Source organism: Rattus norvegicus, chromosome 2 (assembly GCF_036323735.1).
Source record: "Rattus norvegicus strain BN/NHsdMcwi chromosome 2, GRCr8, whole genome shotgun sequence".
In the NCBI taxonomy this organism is placed as follows: domain Eukaryota; kingdom Metazoa; phylum Chordata; class Mammalia; order Rodentia; family Muridae; genus Rattus; species Rattus norvegicus.
Window position 1 is genome coordinate 173,172,095 of NC_086020.1, and position 27,623 is coordinate 173,199,717.

The following is a 27,623-nucleotide window of genomic DNA, read 5'->3' on the forward strand; positions in this document are numbered from 1 at the left end:
AACTGTACACTCCTAATAAGGTAAATCCATGAGCAAACTAGCCTGTTAATGTACACTCTAGCCTAGGAACATATAACACCATGACCAAAGTAATCCAGTGTGTGTGTGTGTGTGTGTGTGTGTGTGTGTGTGTATGAAAAAGTAAATATTAAGAGAAAATTTGTCATTTGCCAGGATTTAGTAAACCTCTTTAAAATCTGGTATCTATATCTTTTGATGGAAACAGAATATTCAGTTACATCATAAAGCACCTTTTGTCCTACCAGACTATGAGGCAATAGAAACATCTTTCCTTTGACTTTATGAGGACTCAAATGAGTGGTCCTCTTGTTCTCTATCAGCCCAACTCAGTGACTCCTTGGTCAGAGGCAAACTAGCACACTTTGTCTAAAATATAGCAATAGCCCAATTCCTGAGACATGGTGATTGGAAGTAGGCCCCTAACATTTCAAAATCATAATAACTATGGCTCTTGATAAAGCATTGCTTTAAGAGAGTCTGCAGCATGCACACAGCCCACTAGATGGGAACCTTCTGGTTGGTTTCCCAACTGTGTTAGACCAGATGATCTCTAAGGTTCTCGCTGTCTCTGAAGGTCTAAATGGCTGCTGTGCCTCACCTCCTATGACAGGTGGCTCATCGCACTGATGACCCCTAAGCACACCCCTTCCTGGAACATACCTCACATGTCCCTTTCTGGTCTCGAACTGTGAATGTGATGGGTGGACAGCTTCTGCGTTTTTGACAGTCCTGGGGAGGTACGGAAGATGTCTGCTTTCTATGTGAAGATTGTTTGGAGGAGTCAAGCATGAAGCTATCATCAGAGACGGGTGGGAAGAGGCCCAGTCAGGCCAACCTTCAGCTGAGCTTGACCCATAGCTGTCGAGTGATGCTGCAGTAAATAATAATAAAAAAAAAAGTTTCTTTTATCCCATGCTAGCCTCCACTGCAGGGCCACATGACATCTGCAGGCTATTTTTATCTCAGTCAACAAAGTGTCTCACCCACTAAGCTCCATTCCACCTCACACTGCCGATGGCCACTCTCTGAGCCCAGCAGCAATTTCTCCACCCATCTAGTTCCCGAGGCAGGTTGCCACCACGACAGACATACACATCCCAATTCCGTGGTAGGCCCGGTACATCCTACCACCATATACTTTCTTGAACACAATTAAGCCTCACAATAACCTCTGATCCAATTGATAAGATAAAATTTACCCATCTAGACAGCACAAAATCGTGTACACACCCATCCCTTAAAATTAGTCATAACAGCCTGTATCTATGTGCAGAGAAGAATGTTAACATCTGTTGCCATGTTGTCCCAGCTCCTCTCCTCCTCTGACTCCTCCTCTCCTTTCTAAAACTTTTCTCCCACCCATCCTTCCTTCTCGTCCAATGACAGGCCTCGTTCTATCCTGTACCTGCCTACTTGCATAATGACATCAGCCTACAGAGTGAGCTCAATGAACTTTTTTGAGATACCGTTGGTAAGGCTGGCAAAAGAGCCACGCAGTTGGATTCAGCTCTAACTGCAGAGTCGTGAGCAAATGGGACAGCTCTCATCTTCAGCCACTGAGTTTTAGGATGGCTCGCACACTCGACTAGAAAGATGGAAAAACATAATTATGATCCTTGAAAACAGAAGTTGGCAAAGGTTCCCAACTGCTATCCTGACCCTTTCCCATAGAGATGTGATGGAATATTGCAGGGATGATTTGACCCAACCTGATTCTGCATGAATCTGCTTATGTAGTTTTGATGAGCAGGCACATGGAGGCACTGTGAGCCCCTTCCAGGCTGCAGTGTGTCTTTCATTAGTAAATTGCACCGATTCACAAGGGATATCTCCAACCACCTTCCTTGTGGCACCCCACACTCTGTGCCCTAACTGTCTGCTGTATGTTACTTGCTCCAGGGCCAAACACCAACACTAAGGGCCATGCTATGCCTTGAAGACTGCTGCAGCCATTCAAACCAGTGGGACAAAAGAAGATGTCACTCATGTTTGTACCTGCTTCCTCTGTGTCACAACCAGCTTGTCCTTCCTTCTATAGTCTTTTCCCCAGGTAGCCTGCCCCTTTCTGTAGAATCTGGAAGTATAACCAACCTTTTACAATGGTGTGCGATAACCAAATAATAGTTACAGCACATTTTAAAACAGCAACTGGTTGGTATGAATCCCATAGTCAGTGTCACTCTAGCAAGGGACTAAGACAGACAAGGTAGGAATGGCTGAGAAGTACACACTGTCATATGTATCCCCCAGACAGACCCACCTCTCCAACATCAGCCTTTCCTTGTGTGCCTTAAATTCTAAGTAGTTCTACATTGTTCTGCTGGTAATGTTTTTGATTGTTCCCCCAACAATTTTCACGATAGCTCTAGGAAATAATGTGTTGTCTCCTTCATACAGATGTAAAAATCAAAGGTTAGAATAAATAATGTGCTGTAAGGAAGGGGAGATTCCAACTTTTTTTCTCTAATTCTCCAAATAGGATGTTTTTCCTAAATGGTCCCAACAATTTTTGGAAGTTCCGTTGTTTGCCAATCTTTCCTATTTGTGTATGCATTGTGTAAGACCTCAGTATGTTTCCTGAGTTAAAATTTGAACAAATGAGATTTATGTACTAAAAATGTTTTTAACTACATTTATTTGTCTCTATGTGTGTGTGTTGAAAACATATGTACCACAGAATACATGGGAAGGTCAGAGGGAAAGTTCAGGGAGTCTGTTCTCCCCTTCCTCATGTGGACCCCAGGCACTGAGTCCAGGTTGTCAGGCTTGGTTGGCAAGTGTCCTTATCCCTAAGTCTTTTCAATAAACCAGATTTCATGTGTTTTCAGTCACCTTTTTATTTCTAGTATAAAAGTAGTCATTCACCTTAACACTTTAAAATACAAATAATAATTTTAGAAATCACTCATTAATATTAAAATGTAACTGGTTGAGATCCTGGTGTACATTCTCTTAATCATTTAAATTAATATATATGTTGGAGTTCTAGAAGTGGCTTGGTGATTATGAGCTCTTGTTGATCCTACTGAGGACCTGGGTTCAGTTCCCAGTGCACACATGATGGCTCAGAACCTTACAACTCCAATCCCAGGAGATCTGATGTCCTTTCCTAACCTCTGCAGAAACTGCATACTCACGGTGCACATACAAATATTCGTACAGACAAAACCACTCATACACATAAGATAAAGAAATGTAAAAGTATTATGTGTCTAACTCAACAATGTTATATGAATGTACCTCTTATCACCCCTCAGTTATTAAGTGTGAATTATTTTTAATATTTTGTTATTAAATGTACTCTAATGAATTTCCTCATCTGTCCTCACTTAATTCTTCTTGAACATCTCTGATTATCTCTAAGATAAATTCCTAGATTTGACTAAGAATTGCTAAGTCAAAAGTGTTCACATATTTAATATTTTATACTTGTTAAATTTCCATCAAAATACTTATTTCCATTTATCCTAGAATCTTTTGGGTTTGATATAAAATATCACCACCACAGAACATTCTGTATGATTGCCTGTGAAGTATTTATGTGCATATGTGATTAAAACAGAGTCCTTCCCATGCTAAAATATAAGCAGAGTGTAGACTTTAGTCCACATATGAATGCTGATTAATGGAGACTTTAGACTGAAATAATTATTTCAACAGAGAAAGTCTGCTTGCCATAGAGTTTGCTCATCTAGTAGTGGAATGACCATTGCTTTTTCAGACATTCAGAACAATTGACAGCTGACTATCCTCTCTCTCTCTCTCTCTCTCTCTCTCTCTCTCACACACACACACACACACACACACACACACACACACACACACACTTCAGAGAGGATGCCATCAGACAGTATGAATGACATTCTATCTGACTGAAAAGAAGTAGAGAGATCCATAGCCACACAAACACCACCCAGAGACTGCACCATTCCCTGGCACCATTTTGGCAGAGGAATCCAACACTTACCTGGTGTAATTAGAATCCCACATACAGACTCACCTCCCCAACATCAGCCTATCCTCGTGTCCTCTAATATGTTGGGCTTCAAGCTGAAAGGTTTATGGCTAGGATGCAGCTAGAAGAGCCCAGGCCTTAAGCCATTAACAGAGTTAAAACCTGACCTCAAAGAACCTACCAAGGTAGAGTAACAGGAAGCAGCCTATTGTGACCTGGAGACAGAAGGACAGCTTGGTGACAGAAGGAACAGCATAGTGTGTTTCTGAGAACCCTGAGGTGAGAGGCTTTAATAGAAGTGGTCCGAGGGGTCCAGACAATTAATTGGCTTATTGGACTGAAACTTTGAATTTCTTTCTCTGCTGGTCCCTTAACCACACAGGTCAGATCGCTTCTGTTTTAACAACATGACTTCCAATAGAAAAATCACTGCAGGTGGATATGCCTGACCCCTTTCCTCCCCAAGGTGAGTATCTGAGGCAGGCACTCACGTTCACTGGTAAGATGATGGTTCTCAATGGTGACCCTGAGGAAAGTCCTAGGTGTTGAAGTAAAGCCTCACCGTGGTGCCCTCTTCACTGCACACTGTTATCAGTATCATTGTGCCTTTCTCTCCGCGCTGTCACTGAATTATGGTAATTTTTTCTAGTCATGAGTTTTAATCAGGGTTGAAGTCTCTGAGTTACTGACAGCTCTGGAGAGCTGTAACTGCTCAAAGATTGACTTCACACTGTCACAAAATCATAACACAAGCAGAGAGCTAGCGGCTCTCACTAGCCTCCCTGCCAATTAAAAACAAAGCATCCTTCTAAACAGCGGGTTTCATAGAAAAGGAGAGGGAGGTAGCAGGCGCCTACTTCTCCCTGGCCTTTCCCAAGTTCAACGCAAGAAACAACAACCCTGGCGAAGGCAGTCCAAGAATGAGATATTGCAATTTAGCGAATGGTCTCTACAGGAAGCAGAAATCACTCCTTTGCCACTCTCTGGTACTTAGACAGCATCAAGAATGTTTGCTTCTCCTGACCTTGTTTGAGCTGTACATAGGCATCGTTCACAGCCACGTGTTTGTGTCACCACCACAGGCTTGGACAAATAGGTCATGTGTCATATGCACTTGCCTCTCTGGAAGTCATGAAGCAGAAGCAAGTGGTCCTTCCTGCCTTCACTTCTTGCCATCATGTGCGATGGAAATTCCTTCCTGAACAGATAGGACCCCCAGCTGTGTGGCTGCTTGGTTGAGGCAAAGCTCTTTTCTGACACAACAAAGAAAGCAGCACAGTTCCAACCCTAGAAAGGCCTTACAGGTGTCTTATATGAGTTTGCCATCAGGGTTATCTCCCTGTGTCTAAAGTTAATGCTGATCCTCCTTTTACTACCATAGCTCTTACGGACCCCAGGGCTAGAACAGGTTGGTCTGATACCTAAATTAGACTAGGTCTTATTATCCATTCAAGATCTCATCTGCTTTAAGGTGTCTTCTTAAGTACCTATCACAGAAACAAGTGACCTGAATAAATCAAGCTAGCATGGGCTAGGTGGGACAGGGCTTAGCTCAATGGCAAAGTACATACCTAGCAGCATATATATGTGTCTCTGCATTTGATTCTCAGCACCATGAAAAAAAAAAGACAGAAGAGATCATACTGTAGTAATAATCCTAAAATCTCAGTAGTCATAAGGAGTTTATTATCCACACACAGGTTGCCAAAAGGGCTATATGTCAGAGTCATTCGGTAACTCAGAACACTACCAGTGACCAAGGGATGAGGGGAGTCATCATGATAGACATGATAGGTAGTCATCTCAAGTTATTAGCCAGAGTTATTAGCCACATGGCTTCATCTACCCAGAAAAGGGCTAGAAGATACAATTCTCTCTGTGTATCTGAAGTCACGGGGCCAGAAGCATTGACCAAGCTGCAGAAATGACAATGCGCCATCAGGCCAGCTGCTTGTTACACTCAGAAGGAACATGAAGGTTTGCAGAGTCAAGAATTACCCCTTGCCATCCTACTTACTATGTGTGTTCCAGGCTCATGTTCTAGGCATCCATAACCAGAACATAGGGCAGTGGTGTTTACCTGGTGTGCTCGGTTTTCTACTTGGCTTGCCGGAGAGAATCCAAAATTACAGATGAAAAGGGCAGTGAGAAAAGAGTGTACAAAGAGTATGCTAAACTATTTATATTTAGTGGGAGAGGGAGGGTGGGAGGAAGAGGAGAGGAGAGGAGAGGAGAGGAGAGGAGAGGAGAGGAGAGGAGAGAGAGAGAGAGAGAGAGGCCAAAGGAAGCAGAGACAGCACTCTCAGAGGGACAGCAAGGGGATGGAAATGAAACTGGACAAGGGTAATTTGGGCTGCAAGCTGCTAGTTCTCTGGAAACATGGAGACAGAAGAGTCAGTGTAAAGATTATTGCATCCGGCTGCACATGAATCAGCTACAGCTTGGAGCGGAGTCTGGAGGAAAGAGACATTGGAGACTATGGTGGAGGCATAATTGATGCACGGAGGCAGTGGTGTGAGGAAGGATGGATGTGTGTGTGGTTCTTGGACCCGAGAGGATTGCAGCACCTTCTGGAGAGATGCTTCACAGTGGCAGCAAGAATTTGCAGTCCAAAAAACAGAGAGGCACAGAAACGATATTCCTCAGTCCTTGCAAATGCTATAGATGTGTTCAGTACAAAATGCAGCAAAACAAGAAACCAATCCCAAAGGTGGCCAGTGATATAAGGCTGAGTGTTTATCATTAGGAAGAGGCGTCTCCAAGCTCCTTGTGCACCTTAAGTAACAATTTCAGAGAATAGGACAGTGAAGGGATCCCACATTCAATCTGTCAGCAAATCCCATTGGCTCTGCCCTCAACCTACAACCTAAGTAGACTCCATCTCAGCGCCACCTGCCACCTTCCTCCAAGCCACCATGACCTCTTGTCAGGTTTTACGGCAGCAGCCTGTCTCCTGTTGAAAGCCCAAACGCCTGATTCTTGTGAAGCTGTGTTATGTATTATGTGTGAAATGGACCAGATTTCCCATTCCTGCTGGGGAATCTGAGGGCCTGCCTTGGACTTAGAAAGCCCTATCATACACGGACTTCTAGTGCATCTTGGTCTGCATCGCTTCCTTTTACTCACTAGACTTTGGGAAAATGAGTATTGCTACGCCTTCTGCCAAGCCTCGGTCTCGGTGTCTTTGCACAGGTCACTCCTCCAGGCTTGGGAGTCTCTATGTAGAATTCTGCACTGGGGCTATCCCTCCTTCTGATCTCTGCTCAAGTATCATTTTATCAGTGAGGTCTTTGGCACCCAGCCCAGCTCCAGCCTTGAAAGATTAGGCTCCTAACTCTTACCTTAACCAGTTGTGTGTGAAGTAGGTTGTTAATATGCAGTGGTTTCCCCCCAACTTGTTTAGTCATAACGGGAGTGGGCTCCCAGTGATGGAGAAGGAGGATTCTTGTGTGATTTGTTCACCACTGTAATTCTAGCACCGGGAAGAGGAGAGGAGCCCGGTTAATGAGCACTGATTTGATAGAATGAAAGCCTAACCTTATCAGTACATCGACACAGCAGGGGAGGACACTCAAGAGATAAGCACTTCTTTTTTGCTGAGATGCTGTGTGTAGACCTGGGGGTCCCTTCCTCCTCCCTGCTTCTGGCTGCCATGGATACAGGGGGTCAAGGATGTGACAGATGCTTTACATTAGCTTTTATGTTCCCCATAAAATTAGCAACAAGCAAACCTTGAATAACAGAGCTGTGATTCTATCCCGCACCTCTGATCTGATACAGACCGTAAGAGCTTGGATCTGGAAGCTAAAAGCTGTTTCCAGAACCTTCAATGGGATTACACCCGTGTAATTCACTTACTCTTACTCATTTTATATATGTTTACAGGCAGAGAAAGAGAAAGAAAACCCCCAAAGCCAGCAACAACCAAAGGGGGGGGGGGAGACAACTAGTGGTTTTCATTTCTAAATTATAATCATTACATACGGCACGCTACCCTGCCAGAGAGTAATACACATCAGATAAATGAGAAAGCAGTGCTAACATCAAGGTAAACACAATAAGACGGCTTTGAGAAAAGAGAGCCTTGCTTCCCTTCATCTTTGGAACATAGCAATTTCCACGCGTGTGGAAAGTCAAGAGACTAATGGATTTTCAGCCAATGGGACGGGTCTAGGAAATACAGTCAGAGAAAGCCCTGGAGAGCATTCGAAAGGCCTCTGAACTGCCCTCCTGCAGCTACACAGCCAATAGCCATGCATGAGCTTCCGTTACATATGCCCATGTCTCTAAAGACACCAAACACCAGAGAAAACAAGGAAGTCACGCAGTTAGATGTAGGGCAACGACAATCAGCCAGACCTATTTTGAAAGATGGGATCTCATTATGTTTCCCCAGGTCGGTCCTGGAAGTCTGAACTTAAGTAATCTTCCCACTTTAGTCTCCTGAGTAACTTGGGCCAGCGCACACCGAACTGTACCTGCCTTGAATACGCTAGTGTATTTACTCCCCAGACGGGCTGGGAGGTGGCTCAGTCCTTACCAAGGCTTACTGTGCAAATGTAAGGACTGGAGTTTGGAGCCCAGGAAGCCGTTTAAATGCTGGGTGGGTGTGGCCGCCCAAATGTAATTCCAGTGAAGAAGAGACGAGGATTCCCACAACAAGCTGGCTAGCTCAGCTAGCCCACATTGGTCAGTTCTTGATTCAAGTGAGTGAGTCTGCCTTGGTGACTACAGTGGGGAACAACCAACAAAAACAGCTTATAGGGTGAGAGAGAGACCCAACCGCCTGGTCAGGTGGGCACTCCTGAGGCTGCAGAGCGGAAGAGACCACCAACACTGCTCACCCCTGCCCACATCCCTGGCCCAAGAGGAAACTGTATAAGGCCTCTGGGCTCCCGTGGGGGAGGGCCCAGGAGCGGCAGGACCCCTGTGGCTGAGACACCGCCGGAACCTGAAAGAAACAGACCGGATAAACAGTTCTCTGCACCCAAATCCCGTGGGAGGGAGAGCTAAACCTTCAGAGAGGCAGACAAGCCTGGGAAACCAGAAGAGACTGCTCCCTGCACACACATCTCGGACGCCAGAGGAAAAAGCCAAAGACCATCTGGAACCCTGGTGCACTGAAGCTCCCGGAAGGGGCGGCACAGATCTTCCTGGTTGCTGCCGCTGCAGAGAGCCCGTGGGCAGCACCCCACGAGCGAACTTGAGCCTCAGGACCACAGGTAAGACCAAATTTTCTGCTGCAAGAAAGCTGCCTGGTGAACTCAAGACACAGGCCCACAGGAACAGCTGAAGACCTGTAGAGAGGAAAAACTACACGCCCGAAAGCAGAACACTCTGTCCCCATAACTGACTGAAAGAGAGGAAAACAGGTCTACAGCACTCCTGACACACAGGCTTATAGGACAGTCTAGCCACTGTCAGAAATAGCAGAACAAAGTAACACTAGAGATAATCTGATGGCGAGAGGCAAGCGCAGGAACCCAAGCAACAGAAACCAAGACTACATGGCACCATCGGAGCCCAATTCTCCCATCAAAACAAACATGGAATATCCAAACACACCAGAAAAGCAAGATCTAGTTTCAAAATCATTTTTGATCATGATGCTGGAGGACTTCAAGAAAGACATGAAGAACTCCCTTAGAGAACAAGTAGAAGCCTACAGAGAGGAATCGCAAAAATGTCTGAAAGAATTCCAGGAAAACATAAATAAACAAGCAGAAGCCCATAGAGAGGAGACACAAAAATCCCTGAAAGAATTCCAGGAAAACACAATCAAACAGTTGAAGGAATTGAGGTTGGAAATAGAAGCAATCAAGAAAGAACACAGGGAAACAGCCCTGGATATAGAAAACCAAAAGAAGAGACAAGGAGCTGTAGATACAAGCTTCACCAACAGAATACAAGAGATGGAAGAGAGAATCTCAGGAGCAGAAGATTCCATAGAAATCATTGACTCAACTGTCAAAGATAATGTAAAGCGGAAAAAGCTACTGGTCCAAAACATACAGGAAATCCAGGACTCAATGAGAAGATCAAACCTAAGGATAATAGGTATAGAAGAGAGTGAAGACTCCCAGCTCAAAGGACCAGTAAATATCTTCAACAAAATCATAGAAGAAAACTTCCCTAACCTAAAAAAAGAGATACCCATAGACATACAAGAAGCCTACAGAACTCCAAATAGATTGGACCAGAAAAGAAACACCTCCCGTCACATAATTGTCAAAACACCAAACGCACAAAATAAAGAAAGAATATTAAAAGCAGTAAGGGAAAAAGGTCAAGTAACATATAAAGGCAGACCTATCAGAATCACACCAGACTTCTCGCCAGAAACTATGAAGGCCAGAAGATCCTGGACTGATGTCATACAGACCCTAAGAGAACACAAATGCCAGCCCAGGTTACTGTATCCAGCAAAACTCTCAATTAACATAGATGGAGAAACCAAGATATTCCATGACAAAACCAAATTTACACAATATCTTTCTACAAATCCAGCACTACAAAGGATAATAAATGGTAAAGCCCAACATAAGAGGCAAGCTATACCCTAGAAGAAGCAAGAAACTAATCGTCTTGGCAACAAAACAAAGAGAATGAAAGCACACAAACATAACCTTACATCCAAATATGAATATAACGGGAAGCAATAATCACTATTCCTTAATATCTCTCAATATCAATGGCCTCAACTCCCCAATAAAAAGACATAGATTAACAAACTGGATACGCAACGAGGACCCTGCATTCTGCTGCCTACAGGAAACACACCTCAGAGACAAAGACAGACACTACCTCAGAGTGAAAGGCTGGAAAACAACTTTCCAAGCAAATGGTCAGAAGAAGCAAGCTGGAGTAGCCATTCTAATATCAAATAAAATCAATTTCCAACTAAAAGTCATCAAAAAAGATAAGGAAGGACACTTCATATTCATCAAAGGAAAAATCCACCAAGATGAACTCTCAATCCTAAATATCTATGCCCCAAATACAAGGGCACCTACATACGTAAAAGAAACCTTACTAAAGCTCAAAACACACATTGCACCTCACACAATAATAGTGGGAGATTTCAACACCCCACTCTCATCAATGGACAGATCATGAAAACAGAAATTAAACAGTGATGTCGACAGACTAAGAGAAGTCATGAGCCAAATGGACTTAACGGATATTTATAGAACATTCTATCCTAAAGCAAAAGGATATACCTTCTTCTCAGCTCCTCATGGCACTTTCTCCAAAATTGACCATAAAATTGGTCAAAAAACGGGCCTCAACAGGTACAGAAAGATAGAAATAATCCCATACGTGCTATCGGACCACCACGGCCTAAAACTGGTCTTCAATAACAATAAGGGAAGAATGCCCACATATACGTGGAAATTAAACAATGCTCTACTCAATGATAACCTGGTCAAGGAAGAAATAAAGAAAGAAATTAAAAACTTTTTAGAATTTAATGAAAATGAAGGTACAACATACCCAAACTTATGGGACACAATGAAAGCTGTGCTAAGAGGAAAACTCATAACGCTGAGTGCCTGCAGAAAGAAACAGGAAAGAGCATATGTCAGCAGCTTGACAGCACACCTAAAAGCTCTAGAACAAAAAGAAGCAAATACACCCAGGAGGAGTAGAAGGCAGGAAATAATCAAACTCAGAGCTGAAATCAACCAAGTAGAAACAAAAAGGACCATAGAAAGAATCAACAGAACCAAAAGCTGGTTCTTTGAGAAAATCAACAAGATAGATAAACCCTTAGCCAGACTAACGAGAGGACACAGAGAGTGCATCCAAATTAACAAAATCAGAATGAAAAGGGAGACATAACTACAGATTCAGAGGAAATTCAAAAAATCATCAGATCTTACTATAAAAACCTATATTCAACAAAACTTGAAAATCTTCAGGAAATGGACAATTTCCTAGACAGATACCAGGTATCGAAGTTAAATCAGGAACAGATAAACCAGTTAAACAACCCCATAACTCCTAAGGAAATAGAAGCAGTCATTAAAGGTCTCCCAACCAAAAAGAGCCCAGGTCCAGACGGGTTTAGTGCAGAATTCTATCAAACCTTCATAGAAGACCTCATACCAATATTATCCAAACTATTCCACAAAATTGAAACAGATGGAGCACTACCGAATTCCTTCTACGAAGCCACAATTACTCTTATACCTAAACCACACAAAGACACAACAAAGAAAGAGAACTTCAGACCAATTTCCCTTATGAATATCGACGCAAAAATACTCAATAAAATTCTGGCAAACCGAATTCAAGAGCACATCAAAACAATCATCCACCATGATCAAGTAGGCTTCATCCCAGGCATGCAGGGATGGTTTAATATACAGAAAACCATCAACGTGATCCATTATATAAACAAACTGAAAGAACAGAACCACATGATCATTTCATTAGATGCTGAGAAAGCATTTCACAAAATTCAACACCCCTAAAAGTCCTGGAAAGAATAGGAATTCAAGGCCCATACCTAAACATAGTAAAAGCCATATACAGCAAACCAGTTGCTAACATTAAACTAAATGGAGAGAAACTTGAAGCAATCCCACTAAAATCCGGGACTAGACAAGGCTGCCCACTCTCTCCCTACTTATTCAATATAGTTCTTGAAGTTCTAGCCAGAGCAATCAGACAACAAAAGGAGATCAAGGGGATACAGATCGGAAAAGAAGAGGTCAAAATATCACTATTTGCAGATGACATGATAGTATATTTAAGTGATCCCAAAAGTTCCACCAGAGAACTACTAAAGCTGATAAACAACTTCAGCAAAGTGGCTGGGTATAAAATTAACTCAAATAAATCAGTTGCCTTCCTCTATACAAAAGAGAAACAAGCCGAGAAAGAAATTAGGGAAACGACACCCTTCATAATAGACCCAAATAATATAAAGTACCTCGGTCTGACTTTAACCAAGCAAGTAAAAGATCTGTACAATAAGAACTTCAAGAAACTGAGGAAAGAAATTGAAGAAGACCTCAGAAGATGGAAAGATCTCCCATGCTCATGGATTGGCAGGATTAATATAGTAAAAATGGCCATTTTACCAAAAGCAATCTACAGATTCAATGCAATCCCCATCAAAATACCAATCCAATTCTTCAAAGAGTTAGACAGAACAATTTGCAAATTCATCTGGAATAACAAAAAACCCAGGATAGCTAAAGCTATCCTCAACAATAAAAGGACGTCAGGGGGAATCACTATCCCTGAACTCAAGCAGTATTACAGAGCAATAGTGATAAAAACTGCATGGTATTGGTACAGAGACAGACAGATAGACCAATGGAATAGAATTGAAGACCCAGAAATGAACCCACACACCTATGGTCACTTGATTTTTGACAAAGGAGCCAAAACCATCCAATGGAAAAAAGATAGCATTTTCAGCAAATGGTGCTGGTTCAACTGGAGGTCAACATGTAGAAGAATGCAGATCGATCCATCCTTATCACCCTGTACAAAGCTTAAGTCCAAGTGGATCAAGGACCTCCACATCAAACCAGACACACTCAAACTAATAGAAGAAAAACTAGGGAAGCATCTGGAACACATGGGCACTGGAAAAAATTTCCTGAACAAAACACCAATGGCTTACGCTCTAAGATCAAGAATCGACAAATGGGATCTCATAAAACTGCAAAGCTTCTGTAAGGCAAAGGACACTGTGGTTAGGACAAAACGGCAACCAACAGATTGGGAAAAGATCTTTACCAATCCTACAACAGATAGAGGCCTTATATCCAAAATATACAAAGAACTCAAGAAGTTAGACCGCAGGGAGACAAATAACCCTATTAAAAAATGGGGTTCAGAGCTAAACAAAGAATTCACAGCTGAGGAATGCCGAATGGCTGAGAAACACCTAAAGAAATGTTCAACATCTTTAGTCATAAGGGAAATGCAAATCAAAACAACCCTGAGATTTCACCTCACACCAGTGAGAATGGCTAAGGTCAAAAACTCAGGTGACAGCAGATGCTGGCGAGGATGTGGAGAAAGAGGAACACTCCTCCAATGTTGGTGGGATTGCAGACTGGTACAACCATTCTGGAAATCAGTCTGGAGGTTCCTCAGAAAATTGGACATTGAGCTGCCTGAGGATCCAGCTATACCTCTCTTGGGCATATACTCAAAAGATTCCTCAACATACAAAAGAGACACGTGCTCCACTATGTTCATCGCAGCCTTATTTATAATAGCCAGAAACTGGAAAGAACCCAGATGCCCTTCAACAGAGGAATGGATTCAGAAAATGTGGTACATCTACACAATGGAATATTACTCAGCTATCAAAAACAACGAGTTTATGAAATTCGTAGGCAAATGGTTGGAACTGGAAAATATCATCCTGAGTGAGCTAACCCATTCACAGAAAGACATACATGGTATGCACTCATTGATAAGTGGCAATTAGCCCAAATGCTTGAATTACCCTAGATCCCTAGAACAAACGAAACTCAAGACGGATGATCAAAATGTGAATGCTTCACTCCTTCTTTAAATGAGGAAAAAGAATACCCTTGGCAGGGAAGGGAGAGGCAAAGATTAAAACAGAGACTGAAGAGACCCATTCAGAGCCTGCCCCACATATGACCCATACATATACAGCCACCCAATTAGAGAAGATGGACGAAGCAAAGAAGTGCAGGCCTACAGGAACCGGATGTAGATCGCTCCTGAGAGACACAGCCAGAATACAGCAAATACAGAGGCGAATGCCAGCAGCAAACCACTGAACTGAGAATAGGCCCCCGTTGAAGGAATCAGAGAAAGAACTGGAAGAGCTTGAAGGGGCTCGAGACCCCAAAAGTACAACAATGTCAAGCAACCAGAGCTTCCAGGGACTAAGCCACTACCTAAAGACTATACATGGACTGACCCTGGACTCTGACCCCATAGGTAGCAATGAATATCCTAGTAAGAGCACCAGTGGAAGGGGAAGCCCTGGGTCCTGCTAAGACTGAACCCCCAGTGAACTAGACTATGGGGGGAGGGCGGCAATGGGGGGAGGGTTGGGAGGGGAACACCCATAAGGAAAGGGAGGGGGGAGGGGGATGTTTGCCCGGAAACCGGGAAAGGGAATAACACTTGAAATGTATATAAGAAATACTCAAGTTAATTAAAAAAAAAAACAGCTTATAAACATGCACCCATATACATGTACACACACACACACACACACACACACACACACACACACACACACGCACGCACACTACAGTACATGAAGTAAAACAATAAAATGGGGTTGAATACACTGCCACACATGCACAGTCCCGGCTACTTGGGGACACCGATACAGGAACCATTTGAGCCCAGTTAGTCGCTGTCATACTTCTGTGACAAGATATGATGACCAAGGCAACTCTTATGAAAGAGATCATTTACCTGGGGATTTGCTCACAGTTTCAGAGGTTCTCCACTATCAGCATGGCTGGAAGCATGGCAGCATGCATGTGCTGGAGCAGTAGCTGAGAGCGGAGACAGGGCCTGGCATTGACTTTTGGAACTTCAAAGTCCACCCTCAGTGTCACACTTCCTCCAATAAGGTCACATCTACTCCAACAAGGCCACATCTCCTAATCTTTCTAAACCTTCTAAGTATTGCCACTCCCTAGTGTCCAAGCATTGAAGTATATGAGTCTATGAGTATATATGTGTATGAGTATACATGTCCATGAGTATAAAAGTATATGAGGGCTATTCTCATCCAAGCCACCATAGTCCAGGGGTTCAAGTCCAGCCTAAGCAACATACTGAAGTCCCCCCATCTCCAAAACCTGAATTAAAAAAAAAAAGGAGTATTCACAAATGATCTGTTGGAAATGTTGATGGGGAAATGACCCTTATCCTTGTCCTGGCATACCCTAGATAATAGGCCATATATATTTCCTCACCCAGAAAGAGACATAACTTTCCTCAGCTTCAGTTGAGAGGAAACACTGAGTCTGTCAAAGAGTCTTTCCCTGTGGCTGTCTATCCATAGGCCACTCGGCTGCCACTTACAGTCTACCCCGTGCGTAGGCTGCCTTATAGCCTCCAGGGGATGTGTATACAATTTTATAGAGGTTTTTCTTGTTCCAATCAGACAAGACCTTTCAAATATATAATATTGTATATAAGAAAACTGTCTACAAGACGGCTATAAAATTTAGCAATTCAACTCACAAGTAGTTTTTTAGCACATTCTATTATGTGAGGCATTATTCTCTAAGGCATAATTGCATTTTGTAAACAAAATAGACTAAACATCATTGTTCCATGAAGCTTCTATCCTGTGTATGTACAGGGGAATGGACAATAACCCCCAGAAGGCATTATATATCCTCATTATGCATTCTTTAGATAATAACTGCTATGTGCAGTAAAGATATATCAAGGAGGAAAGGGTCAAGGGTGATGGGATGAGAGTGCAATTTTAGAGAGAATTAGGCCAGCTCTCAGTGGAAAAGAGACTCCTGCAGGCGCTTGATGGGGGCCGATACCTAGAATAACGTTCTGAGGATAAAAACTCTAAGCACAAAGATCCCGGGGTGATGGAACCCAAAGCAAGCAGGAAGAGAGCAGTGGGTGAAGACAGGCTGTAGTGCCCAGGGGTAGGAACTATGTCCTGTAGTGACTGTCTTGTCCTGTGGAGAATCATGGGACAGAGTGGTGACAGGAAATGAAATGTTTCCAAAGCACCATCAAAACAAAGAATCCTCAGCTGAGGAATCTCGAATGGCCAAGAAGCACCTAAAAGATGTTCAACATCTTTAGTCATAAGGGAATGCAAATCAAAACAAACCTGAGATTCCACCTCACACCAGTCAGAATGGCTAAGATCAAAAACTCAGGTGACAGCAGATGCTGGCCAGGATGTGGAGAAAGAGGAACACTCCTCCATTGATGTTGGGATTGCAAGCTGGTACAACCACTCTGGAAATCAGTCTGGAGGTTCCTCAGAAAATTGGATATAGTACTACCTGAGGACCCAGCCATACCTCTCTTGGGCATATACCCAAAGGATGCTCTGACATACAACAAAGACACATGCTCCACTACGTCCATAGCAGCCTTATTTATAATAGCCAGAAGCTGGAAAGAACCCAGATGTCCTTTAACAGAGGAATGGATACAGAAAATGTGGTACATCTACACAATGGAGTACTATTCATCTATTAAAAACAATGACTTCATGCAAATGGATAGAACTAGAAAATATCATCCTTAGTGAGGTAACCCGGTCACAAAAGAACAAACATGGTATGCACTCATTGATAAGTAGATATTAGGCAAAGAGCTTGGAATATCCATGCTACAACTCACAGACCTTATGAAGCTCAAAAGAAGGAAGACCAAAGATGTTTTAGTCCTACTTAGAAGGGGGAACAAAATAATCATGGGAGAGAGAGAGGAGGGGGAGGGAAAAGGGGAAGCAGGATCAGGTGTGGGAGGAGACAGGGGTGGGGGAGAAGTACAGAGAGTCAGGAAATTGAATTGAGGTGTGTAGCAGTGAGTGAAGGGGAACTGGGGGTAACCATTAGAAAGTCCCAGATGTCAGGGAAACAAGAAGTTCCCAGCACCCAACAAGGAGGACATTAGCCAAAATACCCAACAGAGGGGAGATAGAGCCTGTAGAGAACCAAATCCAATGGATAGGCACAGTCCCCAGTTGACAGATGGGGCCACCCACCCATCTCAAAATATTAACCCAGAATTGCTCCTGTCTAAAGGGACAAAGAGTGGAGCAATGACTGAAGGAAAGGCCATCTAGAGACTGCCCCACCTAGGGATCCATCCCATCTGCAGACACCAAACCCAGACATTATTGCAGATGCCAAGAAGTCTGTGCTGACAGGAGCCTGGTATAGCTGTCCCCTGAGAGGCTCTACCAGAGCCTGACCAATACAGATGTAGATGCTTGCAGCCAAATATCAAACTGAGCACAGGGACCCCAATGGAAGAGTTAGGGGAAGGACTGAAGCTGAAGGAGTTTGCAACCCCATAGGAAGAACAGCAATATCAACCAACCAGACCCCCCCCCAGAGCTCCCAGGGACCAAACCACCAACCAAGGAGTACACATGGAGGGACCCATGGCTCCATATTTAGCAGAGGATGGCCTTATCTGGCATCTAAAGAAGGGGAGGCCCTTGGTCCTGTGAATGTTTAATGCCTGGCATAGGGGAATGCTAGGGCATTGAGTCAGGAGTGGTTGCTGGGTGGGGAAGCATCCCCATTGAAACAGGGTGGAGGGGTACTACAGGCTAAGGGGTTTGTGGAGGGGAAACTGTGAAGGGGGACAGCATTTGAAATGTAAATAAATAAAATAACCAATAAAAAAGAATGTCTACAGGGTGATAACCAGGGGTAACTACAATAATAAGGGCAGGGAGATCATTTGGAAGGCATTGTTGTTAGAGGAAAATGTCCACCATTCATTTGAGAATCAGCCATTTGGCTGTTATTATATAGATGGGTTATGGACACAATTAAGAGAAATAAAGTAGGATAAGAGCATCAGGAGTGGGACACTTGGAGGGAATCAGATGCCTGCTTTAGTTACTTGTGATCCTCTCCCAGGTAGGGCCAGGCCAGTGTGACTTTATGCCACTCGCCCACCATAACCCCTCACAGGCATCACTGAGAATCTTGAAGGATAGTTCAGAAATGTGGAAAGACCAGGAAGCCATGACAGAGCTAAAAGTTCCCAAGGTCAGTGGACAGTGCAACGTGTCTACTAGTCTGTGCTAGGGGAGGGTTTTTGCCTGTCCCTCCTCTGGTTAGAATTGTTCATGACCCATTGCCATTCTGGGAATACTAAGCAACAGAAACGCAGAATACTGTTTCTGAGCTTAACAGTTCTGGATTGCTTGGGGAAGCATATAAAGCTACCCTCTCCTGTCTCCTAACTGTACCTCCTCCCCTTTCCCCTTCCCCCTTCCCCTCCCACTTCCCCTTTCCCCTTCCTCCCCTCCTCTGACTATGCTTGGTCTCCTGCGGGTCCACAGGCTGCTGACTCACACTCCCAAGAATAGTCACTCCACGGAGACTATGTTTGAATTTAAGGTTTTGTCCTGTGCTTGTCTGGTGACTGATGTCTGTTTGTGGACATTGGTCCTAACTTCTGACTTTCTTCTATTTTCCTATCGGCTTTAAGTAAGGTAAAGCCTCGAGCCAAACAGGAAGAACCCAAGCTTATACAGGTCTTTATCTGAGATGCAGGGTTATAGCTAAACAGAGTTTTCAGTGTCCAAAGTCCTCCCCATACCAGAAATCCATACAAAGTCATGACTGTTGTGCTTCCTGGTACCTTTGGGAATGCAGGGAGATTTTTTACACTGGAGAACACATGTACCAGGAAACCTGAGTTTTGGTGTGTACTCGGTTTGTAAATTGTGTCTTCTAAGCATATGCTGTGGCAGATGGTAGGTGCTATCACGGTGTGTTAGGTTAGGTGGGATCTTGAAGACCCAACTGCATTCTCTAGAGGCCAGGACATTCTGATACCCGAGAAATCCAACAAATCAAAGACTTAGAATGGTGAAACCCGTAATGGGTCAGCACTGGGTGTGTGCTAGTGAAAACACTCAGAGCTTCTCTGCTCAGAGAGGAAAAAAACTAAGCTTATCCCTGGATCAGGGATTGTGCTGGGAAGGCTGTCACCCCGATCCGCGATATGCTATCAAGATGAAATTGGAACCAAGTGTACTTTATTCAGGACATCTGTGAGATAAAAAAAAAATAGTGCTCCTTTTCTATCTCTGTGACATTGTTCACAAAGATGTGATTTGGCTGTTAAAACCATTTGCACTGTATCTCAAGGCTAAGACTGACAATTCAAATAAAAGCCTCTCTCTCTCTCTCTCTCTCTCTCTCTCTCTCTCTCTCTCTCTGTCTCTGGTTTGTTATCTGAGCGCCACGGCTAGCTGTCATGGCCATTCTTTGCTCTGGGGTACTTGGAAATGCTGGCCTGCTGGAGACCCCCACCTGATCCAGGCTTCCGCTTTCCATTTAATTTCCTGGGTTTCTGGCAAGGTTTTATCTTGTTTTGCTTGATGACCTCAAAACCAGATGCAGTGTTAAAAGGCAAGTCTGAATGTTTAATTTTTCATAATTCTATCTTGTGCCCTCTGTTAAAAACTCTGAGTGCATGTTTCTGCAAGGCACGAGGAACTCCCGAATTTAGGTTAGCACTGGGAGTCTTAGAGGGCTTCTCCTCCTCTTCTGTCTATGCACAGGTATGCTTGGTTTGGGTTTGTTGTTGCTTTGCTGGGGTTTGGACCCAGGGCCTCAAGCATGCACAGCAGTGCTCTCTGCACACAGCTCCCTCCACAGCCATATTGTTCCAGTCCTGAAGTGGGGGGAAGCAGGAGGGGGCATGAGGGAGTTTGGAAGCACAGTTTTGTGAATTCCTCATTAATAATTTATGACAAGCCTTTTCCGGCAACCTTTAATTGTCAACAGATGTGGACACACTACTTTTCGCCACCATCTTTCCTCGGCAAAGAATGCCGTTCTAGATGAGAGTCTCTGAATTATCATAAATCACTGCAGAAAGTTCATTAAAAGGAACTCTGTGAAATGGCTCTCCCCATAAAGCGGCACTGTCACAAGTGCAGAATCTTAGAGAATGTGCAAGCTCTCCGACTGTGAGTCCAGAAGGTTCTGGATCATTATTTGCCCAACTTCAAGGCTTCTCAAACCCCAGGTGAAGCCTGGAGTGCAGGACCCCACCCTGCTCAACTGTCCTATTGATCGTCCCTTCTCCCCTGAGGCTGATTCTAGTTTCTGCAATTGGTGTTCCTTGTAACATAACATAAAGGGACTACTACCTATGAAAAGGCAAGTTTCTGGAGTAGGAGTGAGGCTCATCAGTAAAACATTTGACTAGTGTGTGCGAGACCCTGAATTTGATCGATCATTGGCCCTCACAGAAAAGACAGTTTTCAGATAAACACATTGGTCTATCTTTGTTTGGACACACTAGGCTTTGCCTGGGTGTTGAAAATGCACTGAACTTGAGGCACTGAGGGAGGTAAGGAGAGTCACTGGTTAGTTTAAAAACAAGTGTTCAGAAGTCACCCCTTGGGATCTAGACCTGGCTGACAGGCCAACCCTAGTGTTTGGTGGTCACCAGTGTGACTTTGTCTTTTAATTATGAACTCCTCTCGAGAACTGCCAGGAAACTGCAGTGGTTGGAGGAAGAAGGATCTGACCTCCTTGAAGGAAATGTCACTTCTGGAACAAGAGCTTAGTGTGGAGTGCCATTGCTGTCTCTTAACTCTGTGTCACTCTGCAGTAAATCAGGCCAGTTAGAGCCCATGGCCAACATTCCACATGGGCAGCGGAGTAGACAGGACTAGCCAGGGGCTGCCATGGTGGATGAAGGTGCCCGAGGCCAATGTTCTCCGTGACAGATGGATCCTTACTTATTTTCTGGTTTTCACAGTCAACACAGATACCCATTTTCAAATGTAGCTTGCTTCAAACATTTTGAGGCAGGCGAGTAGAGACGTGGTGGCTTCTGCCTCAGTAAATTATCAAGAATGCATTCGGTTCTTCTCTGAGTTGTAGAAGGGAAGAGGAGAGCAACACTCAAACCAGAGAAATCTGGCTTACCCGAGGCTCAGTTGGCTTTCAGAAGAGACCACGTGCATTGTAAGACATCATAGCTCTCATGTAAAGGCAACTGCCAGCCTCTGAGCTTCTCCTACCCCTACACCTGACCGGCCCCCTCCCCTCCCCTGAATCCTTTACAAACAACCTCCACCCCCCATACCAGACCTTGAACAGTTAAGAGTCAACTTACCACATTAGGGCATGGAATCTGTATGCAGCTTGTTACTTATATGATTGAAAATCCATAACTTAGCATCTCTAAGCTAACTGATTACACTTTGGTGCTAAAAATTGTGGTCTATATGTAAAAGAAATTATCAATGTGAATCAGGAAAGAAAAAAACTGGAAAACATAGCTTTCTAATATGTACATTCTGGATCCAAAAGCCAGCAGAAAACAGAGACTATGAAATAGGATTTCATTTTCTCGGGACAGGTGAAGGTCAGGGCTCTTCCACCGAAACTGACATTATAAGCGTGGAAATCAGCCACCTGTTCTCAGGAAGTGTGGCAACGGCTGCCAAGAAGCCTGCAGGTGCTGACATTTTCACTGGGTAATAAATTTTGACCAACAAATACATCAACAAATACCTAGGAAGGAAAGAAAGAAAAACCTAAAAGACAGACTTCTCATCAAATAGAAACCCAGGCAGTTCTTAGATGTGAGAAAGGACAGGGTGGTTGGGGAAACAAAGACAGGGCAGGACATCTCCAGTGGCTAACACCCTTCTCTTGGTAGAAGAGTGAGAAAACCATGGACAAGTGTGGGGAACAGAAACCATAGCTAAGAACATGGTCATTAGCCTTTAAAGGACAACTCACAGAAGATAACTCATCACATCTTGAGTAGAAAGAGAGGTTAAATTACATACGGATGTGTTGGCTAGTTTGTGTCAACTTAAGACAAGCTAAAGTCATCTGAGAGGAGGGAACTTCAATAAAGAAAATGTCTCCAGAAGATCAGACCATAGGTAAGCATGTTTCGTATTGCCTTAATTAGCGATTCGTATGGGAGGACCCAGCCCACTGTGGGTGGTGCTACTCCTGGGCTGATTCCTAGGTTCTGAAAGAAAGTAGGTTGACCAAGTCATGGAAGCAAGACAGTAAATACCATTTCTCCATGGCCTCTGCCTCAGCTCCTACCTTCGTGTTCCCACCCTGCTTCAGTTCCTCTCCTGACCTCCTTCAATGGTGAACTGTGCTGTGAGAGTGTAAGCCCAATAAACCTTTTTCTCCCCAAGTTGCTTTGGGCATGGTGCTTCATCCTAACAATAGTAAACCTATCTAAGACAGAAATTGGTATCAAGAGTGAGGTATTTCTGAGACAGACCTGACCATGCTGGTTTATGGGAGGGCTATGGAAGGACTTTGGAATTTTGGGTGAGTGTTATTTGTAAGCTATTCTGTGGGAGCTTGGAAGGTAAGAATGTTGAGACTAATGCAGATGATGGAGGCCTGACCTGGGAAGCTTCAGAGGGAAGTTGAGGGTCCCTTCATGACTCTATCAGGGCCATTTGCTATTGTGAGTTAAGAGTCTTTGGTTCAAGTTAGCTAAGACTGAAGAATCGGCTAAAATTAACAAAATGCCATAACCACAGAAGTGAAACTTTTGCTTTACTGAGACAATTGATGCTGGTTAGCTGGAGCCAGCAGCTATTAAAAAGAGACTGGCATCACTGAGGTAATATCTTCTGGGAAGTGTTTCCTTAGAGTCAGCATTTGCAAGTCGTTTTCTAGATGGCCAAGGCTGTACCTTGCACTGGTTGCCAAGCATGGTGGTATAAGAGTGGGTGGTACTGGTTTTGAAGTCATGATAGCCACTGAGACTTGGCACTGGGAGAGGCCAGAAGAGGTCAGGAGGGGCCACTGGTGACAAGGCAGCTAAGTCACAGGAATAAAGAGGTCATGGAGAAATTTGAGGCTTTGCATCATGAATAGAGCCCAGGAGAGGCCAGTGGTGAAAGTGCAGCCCAGCTCTAGTAGAAGACCCCACAATTGTGGAAATGCCAGTACTATGGGATGACCACCAAAACAACCATCAGTGATGGAGTGGAGCCAGCCTGATCTTAGAAGACAAACCGTGTGCGCTCCTGAGTGCAGAGCCAGAGAAGTGACCCAGGGCCCTGAAAGAGCCCAGAAGATTGTGAGTGGATTCCAGATATTGGACATTGAATTATTTACATTGTAGGAGTTTGGTTTTGCTTTGTTCTGATTGTGTCCTCCTTCTTCCCTAAATAAAAAAGTATTTAATTTAATTCTGATTTTACAGTAGCTTACAATTGAGAGTCTTTGAAATTTTTAAAGAGATTTTGAATTTTTAAAGAGACCTTTTAATGTGTCTTCATTTGTAAAGACTGTGAGACTTTTAACATTATTTATGTTTTATATTGTGATGTTGTCTTGGGCATAAATGAGAAAGGAAAGGTTCTACTTGAAAAATGGTGTGTTTGTATGTACAGTTCAGATAAAAACTAGCCAGGACAACTGATTCCATGTCAACTCATCCGAGAGGAGGGAACCCCAATTAAGAAAATGCTTCCATAAGGTCAGGCTGTAGGCAGGACTGTTGGGCATTTTCTTAATTAGTGATTGATGGTGGAGGGCTCCACCCATTATGGGTAGTGCATTCCCAGGCTGGTGGTCCTTGGTTCTATAGAAAAGCAGACTGAGCAAGTCAGGGGAATCAAACTAGTAGGCAGCACCCCTCCATGGCTTTCTATCAGCTCCTGCCTTCCTGTTCCTGCCTGTTTGAGTTCCTGTCCTGACCACCTCTAACAATGGCTTGTGCTGGGAAGTATAAGCCAAATCAACAGTAACCCTGACTGGGACAACACAACAGGACATCACTGTGATTTCAGAAAGCCCCCTTCTCTAGAAAAGAATTCCCACATTCAGACTTTACTGCTGCTGTTGTTTGATTAAGCTTTGCTATTTAACTTTTCAGTAGTTTTATATGGGTAATTTATTTGAATAATTTTGACGTCTAGACCAAGCTTATAAGATAAAAATAAGTCAAAAGTTTTAAATTAATTGAAGAAATAAATTTGATAACTAGTCAAACAATGATTTTTTTATGAAAAATAAATTGCCTGTTAATTAGTAAATTTAAAATTGAATGCAGTCAATTTACAATTGCCAGTGCTGTTGGAAAAAAAAGGTAGAAATGAGAAACATCCCACAGAGACCCTAAAACTTAATTTCCGTTTCAACTATTTCTTTTGTTTTCTTTTTCTTTCTTCTCTCTCTTTCTCTCTCTCTCTCTCTCTCTCTCTCTCTCTCTCTCTCTCTCTCTCTCTCTTTTTCTTTTCTTCATTCTGGGGTTGAACCTAGGCTTTGCACATGCTTGGCAAACACTCTTACCTGCCCTAGTTTTCTTGGGTTTTTAAGACCCCTTGCTTCTTTTCTAGTTATTAAAGTTAACATTTATTCAGTGTTTACTGTTCCATGGTTAAGGCTGGGGACACAGGGCTAAGCCATGCCCTAAAAGCAGCAGAGTTCCTTTAGTGGTTTCCTTTTATCAGCTCATGAAAGTCACACATCTCATAATTAATTGAAAGGGGAGTTGGCATCAAAGGTGAAGAGCCTGCCAGCCAAGCATGAGGACCTAAATATTGATCCCCATCTCCTTCATAAATCTGGGTACTGCAGTTCACATCTTTAAGTCCAGGGGGGAGCAAAAGTGAGTCACTAAGACTCACTAGCCAATCAGCCTAGACAATAGGTGAACTCTGGATCTGTGAGAGACCCTGCTTCAAAACATAAGGAGCAGAAGGGTAGAGAAAGACACTATTGCTGACCTCTGAACTCTGAGCATAAACATGTACACACACACACACACACACACACACACACGCATGTGCAATCATGTATACACTACACACATACACAGAGTGTCATATATATGTGTATATATATATATACTCACATATGTCTGTATGTATGTTTGTATGTATGTATGTATTATACTATTTCTTCTGTAAGTTATTTTCTAAAAGGAAGAGTATGTTGTTTGCTAGGTCTCATTCTTAATCCTAAAGAGAATAGCTAGAGAAAATGGAGAAAGAATACAAAGTAAGCAAGAGCAATAGAAACATGAACAGAAAAGTAAGACAGAAGTATAAAAGTAGAGTATAAATCACCTAGAAATGACCTTGAAGTGAACCCCAATATTTCCTAGGAAGTAGAGAACTGTGAAGTGATTGTACTTTTGAGTATTGTGACTGAAAAGCCACAGGGTAATCTAGTATTGGACGCAGGGATGAGACAGAGATGATGTCATTCCAGTATATAGCCTGGAGGAACAGGTTACCTGGTGAGACAAGAACAGGAGTCCTGATGATCACTGTCACCTCAGAGCGACCTGCAAAGAATAAGAGATAACACATCAGTCAAAGCAATTAATAATAAGCTTATTTCACAAATAACTTTTTACTCATTCTACAGATATTTGAGGCATCCCCACAGCCCACCAGTTACACATCCAGCCCACCCAACTCAATTGGAATACAATCAGTGTTTCTTGAACCAGTAAATGAAAGGAGGAGGAGCAAGCCAATGCTTCTGAATATCTACCCACCCATTAGTCTCCGGATCCCTCCGATCGGTAATTCTTTCTCCTTGGCTCCTGTTGCATTCACACATTAATAATCTTAAATCTCAGTTGCCAGGACTCCAGGCTCTCATGGGTCATACCAACCAAATGCACCCAAGTGGACCTGTTCCACAAATACTCATGACTCTGAACAAGGGAATTATAGGATTTCAGGAAATAAGATTAATGCTTTTCTTGCTAATTCCCTCACTTCTGGGTAAAATAAAAACAAACATTTGGTGAGCAAATATCACCTAGGCAGTAGACACTGCATTCAGGATGTAAGGAGAAATGTTCTAGCTTAGGCCTTCAGCTGGGTACCACTGCTATACCAAGTCACATGTCACTCATGGCGTGACCTGGGTGAAACACTCTAGCTTGTTCAGCCATCGTAACACTGAGCAAGATGGACTACAGGTCTTGCATATGATCATCTCTCTGATGCTACAGCACAGGTTCTGGCCAATTTGATATGGGAGGCACAGAGAATGAAGTAGGAAGAGTATATATGTGTACACACACACACACACACACACACACACACACACACACACACAATGGCTGGCCCTAAAACTAAGAACCCAGGGAGTAAGAGCCAACGTGATTACAGAGATACAAAGGCAATCTCCCAGAATTAACCCCTCAATACTAGCTCAGAAGCCAGGGTTTAAATCCTAATGAACCCTCCCACTCTTACATGTGTGTGTCTTTGCAAATCTCTCCAGGTAGCTCTAATGTGCAAGCAAGGACAAGAACCACTGTCAGAGCACTGGAGAGAAAAGCAATGATTCCTTCCTGCCTGTTGCAAAGGTCAAAGCTGGCACCTGTCTAACATGACAGATTAACAACAGAAGAGCTGAACAAATGTTCCTGAAGTTTTATGTGACTGGAGAGTCTCCAAAAATTAAGGCTGAAAGCTCAGGGACAGCTGCATTTTTATGCTAAGTCTGATGAAACCCTTGGATGGTTGTAGAGAAACACGATTGGACATAAATATGCCCCATTGATAATAAACTGTGGCTGTGGAGACTCTCTTCAAGGGCTAGTGAGAGAAAGGCTATTCCTACCCTTTTCTGTCTCTGTAAGACATTCCTATGCCATGTATAAGGCAGGACAACTTGGGGCCTCTGGAGTGACGAGGTCAGAGAGTAACCTTTCCAAGTTTTATGACTTGCTTTGGGGGGAGGAATTACAGTTTCCATGACCAACTTAGTGGGGATAAAGAACTAGAAACAAGAAGGCGGAGACCCAAGACATGTTTGTATCTAAAGCCCTCCTAGTTTCTTCTACTCTGGTATGCAAATATACTCTGCATACCAAAGTGCTGTGCTTTGGGGATTACAGGACAGAGGAGATGGCATAGTGGTTAAGAGTGGTTACTGCCCTTTCAGAGGACATGAGTTCAATT

General features: G+C 43.4%; 1 long non-coding RNA gene across 1 annotated transcript; it reads right to left on the bottom strand.

Annotated features, from left to right (window-relative positions):
* LOC108350049 (uncharacterized) lies at positions 1 to 26,140 on the bottom strand. The gene is made up of 3 exons (XR_001836790.3): positions 25,934 to 26,140; positions 1,488 to 1,606; positions 1 to 892 (listed from the first exon to the last, which is right to left on the bottom strand). It is a non-coding gene; the product is annotated as an uncharacterized LOC108350049 (long non-coding RNA).
* Positions 26,141 to 27,623: the final 1,483 nt, after the last annotated feature.